Source organism: Macrobrachium rosenbergii, chromosome 6 (assembly GCF_040412425.1).
Source record: "Macrobrachium rosenbergii isolate ZJJX-2024 chromosome 6, ASM4041242v1, whole genome shotgun sequence".
Classification (NCBI taxonomy): domain Eukaryota; kingdom Metazoa; phylum Arthropoda; class Malacostraca; order Decapoda; family Palaemonidae; genus Macrobrachium; species Macrobrachium rosenbergii.
In genome coordinates, this window is record NC_089746.1 from 56,439,012 (window position 1) to 56,444,237 (window position 5,226).

A 5,226-nucleotide genomic window follows, 5' to 3' on the forward strand; every position below is an offset into this window, starting at 1 on the left:
CCTCTTATCGCATTAAATAAGAGAGAGAGAGAGAGAGAGAGAGAGAGAGAGAGAGAGAGAGAGAGAGAGAGAGAGAGAGAGAGAGAGAGAAATATCTCTTAAGGGATTTAAGCAAAATTAGAGAAAAGGGCGCTGTGGAATAATGGTGATCTGAGGGATTTGATTCCCTAACTCGTGTGTCTCTGTCTGTTTGCCTGTCTCTGTTTCTCTGTCCATCTTTATCATGTACACAGGAGAAGTCATGGAAAATGTCTGTAAACAAATGGACAAAGTAAATATTTCTGTGTGAATTTAGAAATAAATGATGAATTCGTTATCAGTGTTTTCGTAAATGTTATCATTTTTAAAATTTTTGTGATATTTAATAAAAAAATGGTAATTATTTTCATTAAAATTACTTTTGATATTTAAAGAATTTCTTTGCAGTTCGCTCTACATCCCTTTTGTTACGAATGCAAAACATATCCAAAACATAAAAACGCATACACAGAAAGAGAGGGAATATCTAAAGTTCATTGCGTTCTTGGAAAATCTCATCAGCTTCTCTTCTTTGCCGTTACGAATTGATCGTTTATATTCATTCGAGCTGCAACACAGGATAAAAAGCAAATAAATATAAAAGTCCGCGAGGAAGATAACTAGCTCCAATTTATTAACCAGTCTTGAATAATACTCGAAAAAGAAATTACAAATCGTTATTTCTCAACTGGAGGAAATCCAACTTCCTCGCACCCCTCCACAAGGAGATTAAAACTTTTGTAATTTCTTCTACTAAACATATCAGCTTACCAAATTGATGATGACTATGACAGACAGACAGACAAACGAAAAAGGGAGAGGGAAGAGCTGTCATAAAAATCCAAATCTCAAACTTGGTATATTTATCCTTTTCAAAGTATGAGAGAGAGAGAGAGAGAGAGAGAGAGAGAGAGAGAGAGAGAGAGAGAGAGAGAGAGAGAGCAACGAACTGCATCCAAATATTGTTATGCATGACAGCATAAGTAAGGGTGACCCAAAGAGAATATAGTACCGGAAAAACATGGAACGCGATTTGGGTGTTCCCCCAAGGGACGTGGGTGTGAGTGGAGGGGGATGGGGTGGGTGGGGGGAAAGCAGTGGCAGGATTTACAAGCCAGCTAAAAGTTAGGCAAGAAAGCGAGAGGAAGTTAAGCAAAGAACGTGGACAATAAATGGGGCAAATCAATCTCTCTCTCTCTCTCTCTCTCTCTCTCTCTCTCTCTCTCTCTCTCTCTCTCTCTCTGGATGTTCTTTGTTTTTAGTTCCTTAAAATCACGTGAGCAAACGAGCGCAAGAGACAGTCAGGGAAGAATGGGGGTTATTTTTCTTTGACCAAAATAACTTAATATGAATTGCCAGTGGTCGGATATGCAATCAACTAATTGTTAATCAACCCACCATTTTCTACTGATGTTTTTTCCCTACAAGATGATAAAGTGGTTCAGAATGTTTTTTATAAAGAGAAAGGGGGCGGGGGAAAGAGAGAGAGAGAGAGAGAGAGAGAGAGAGAGAGAGAGAGAGAGAGAGAGAGAGAGAGAAAGCGAAACTGTTACTAGAATCAAATATGTTACATCTATTGCGAAAGTCATCTGGCTGATGAAGAGTGCTTAAACGCATGTGTCATCTCTCAATGAATGAAAATCATTGAATGGAGAAACGAATTTTTCTCACACAACCAAAATAAAAATTACGATGAAATGGTGATAAAATACGGGGCCCTGAGAAGGTCTCCTATGAATCATTCTCTTGATAAATAAACATAATGAAATATGAAACATCTCTGTACATGTGAATATGAGGGAGAACTCCCCTCCCCTCCCCTTCCTCTCTCTCTCTCTCTCTCTCTCTCTCTCTCTCTCTCTCTCTCTCTCTCTCTCTAGGAAGGAAATATATTTTTTCCCTTTTCCTTTTCTGCTACTGTATCACAAGACGTATGTGAACGAGTGTGGGGAGCAGTAGTCTAAAAGGGCGTGAGGGAGAAGGGATGAAAAATTGAGGTATTATTTAAATGGGGAAGCAGTGACAGGCTTGGAAGCAGAACGCTTATTTTTATTTTTTCAAGTTTACTTTTTTACTCTTTTTTCACTTTTTCCTTTTTTTTTTGTTACTTTTACAAGGGTGGTGGTTATTAGTCATAAAATCAAGAAGCATGTTATTGAAATTATGCGGTTATGGAGATGTATAACTGTTGTCATATCATTTTCATGCAAAAAAATATGCTGATTATAGTTAAAAAGTTTGACTTTTAAATCTTCTCAAATAAATAAAAACGAATTTCTTTAAATAAAACACCTTTACCAATATTCTTTTCATGATGGAAGATAAGAAATTATGATTGACTCTACTGTATTACCTTAAAGAAAGGAAATTATGAAGAAAATACCGAGTCAAGGCAACAAAAAGAAGCTTTTGAATAAACCATAATATCGTTTACAAATAAACGTAGCTCAGGAATAAGAAATAAAATAAAGAAGCATATTGATAAAACCAGGAACATTAAAAATGAAGAGCAGCTCATAAAATGACACAATAAAAAAACAAAAGAACTCTCTAAGATTAAAACGTCACAAATTCGTTACTTCGTTCTCTTTCATATTTCCATACATCCTGCCCCAACCCTTCCCTATCTTCTATACCATCCGATACTGAGAGAGAGAGAGAGAGAGAGAGAGAGAGAGAGAGAGAGAGAGAGAGAGAGAGACAGGAAAAAAAGTAAAGACTCAATTAATTAGCGACACACTCCAATATTTTCCCGGAGGACAACACCAACTATGTAAAGAATGAATGCGCAGATAAAAGCCATATCCTTTTTGTTCATCCTCACCGACGTCGGTCCCCAAACGGAGAATGAAATAACAAGACAGTCTAAAATAGTATTAACTTTTAATGACGTGGGGGAGAGAGACTGTAATGAAAGGCAAAGAAAGGGGAGGGAAGGAAATCAATGTTGCGATGCGTCCGTCCGTCCGCCTCTTTGTTTGTCCTTTTTGTCCATATACATATATATGTATATGTATGTATGAATGAATGTATGTATCTATATATATATATATATATATATATATATATATATATATATATGTATAATATATATATATATATATATATGTATATGTGTGTGTGTGTATATATTATATATATGTATATATATACACATATATGTGTATATATATATATATATATATATGTGTGTATATATATATATATATATATATATATATATATATATATATATATATATATATATATATATATATATATATATATATATATATATTATATTTATTTATTTATTTATTTATTTATTTATTTATAAGAAGAAAAAGAGATGCACATTCTGTACCTTACCTCCCATTCTTTCATTTAAGCGACTGAAAAATTACGTAAATATAGACGTTTTATTGACGTGAAAACAAGCAATGAAAAATCAAGAAATAACTCAGTAAGGAGAGAAGTGGAATGTTCAGTTAACTGCAAAAAAAAAAATAAATATATATATATATATATATATATAATATAATTAACGAACTGTGTTTTTGAATATACCTTTCAGACGATTGACAATCAGAATAAAATAACGAACAGCTAATTAGTCATTCGTCGGAAATTCATTGTAAAAATATATAGTTTTAGTGCAGTAAAAAAATGTAAAAAAAGACGCCAAACATAATCTTTAAACTATAGTTACGAGTCATAAGAATGGAAATGTAATACAGGAATAGGCTTAGAGCTACATTCTACCTAGTCTTTTCTGGAATGATATCAGTTGAATTGCTACGGGTTATCGGAGAAAAGACGGAATACTATGATAATTTTTTCGGCCCATGGACAAAATTTTACGATTTCAGGAAGACCTTGGGCCATTTTCTTCTCGATCTCGAATCAAAAAATAAAAATATAATCCTGGAACAAGTGGACCTGGCACAAAACCATCATAATATTAGAATGTAGGTCCAGTTTATATTTGCTTCCTCTCTAAGTATCCTTTGATGTTAAATTTTATTCTGGCGTTAGACTGAAAGGAAATTCCAAGCTGCACAGTTGTAAGATACAGTTTTAATGCAAGCATTTTTTTTGTGGGGAAAATACACGATACAATTTAAAGAAAACAATTTTTCTTTAAATGCATTTATGGGAAAAAGAGTTCTTTCAACCACTCAACTATGCCCCAATTCACTTCAACCCAGCAACATTCAAGAATGAAAATAAACCATTAAAAATGAAGCATCACAATACTAACTGTAAAAAGAAACGATAAGAATAAAATATAAGATAAACATAAGGATAAAAAAAAAAACGACCGCAGTAAAAGGAATCTTAAGAAAAAAGAAAACCGTCTAGAACAAAGAGTCATACTCACGTGACCTTAGGTCGACCCCCGAAAAGAGAATATTGGCCGACCAAGATTAAGACGGTCTTTCTTCACAGGAGGGTATTTCCACAGACATTGTTGCTGTGTCGCAATAAACGCAGGCGATCTTTCTCCGATCCTTTGTCAGATATCAGACATGTGCGCTTTCCGCTGCTCAGTTGAAATTCAATTTACCCCCAGCGAAGACAATAACTCTTACTTGGGACACATAGTCTGGATGCAGGGTATTAGTATGGTGATATGATGATGTAAATGAAAATTGAGAGAGAGAGAGAGAGAGAGAGAGAGAGAGAGAGAGAGAGAGAGAGAGAGAGAGAGAGAGAGAGAGAGAGAGCTAAATGTGGAATAGGGAATGAAAGAATAGAAAACAAATTAATGGAAAGAAGGAATATTATAAGTATTTACACTCACACACATATATATATATATATTATACATATAAATATATACATATATATGTATATATATGCATATATATACATATATATGCATATACATATATAGATATAGATATAGAGATAGATAGATAGATAGACAGACAGACAGATAGATAGATAGTCGTAGGCATTCAAGAAATGGCTCTATAGATTACACGTAGAAACACTTATTAAACCATTAATTAAAACCTTTAAAGTGACACATTTGAAGCAATAAAACACCGTGACAATACAAGAATGATCAACGCAAACTGTGATTAAAATGAAACCAATGAAGGGAGAAAAAAAGGAAAAGAAAAGACAGGTTGGACCATCAGGCAATAAACAGTTGAGCAGAAGATGTTTGGGTGTATAGGGAAAGACTCTCTGTAGTTCGAAGTGTATTACTAAGGCTAACGT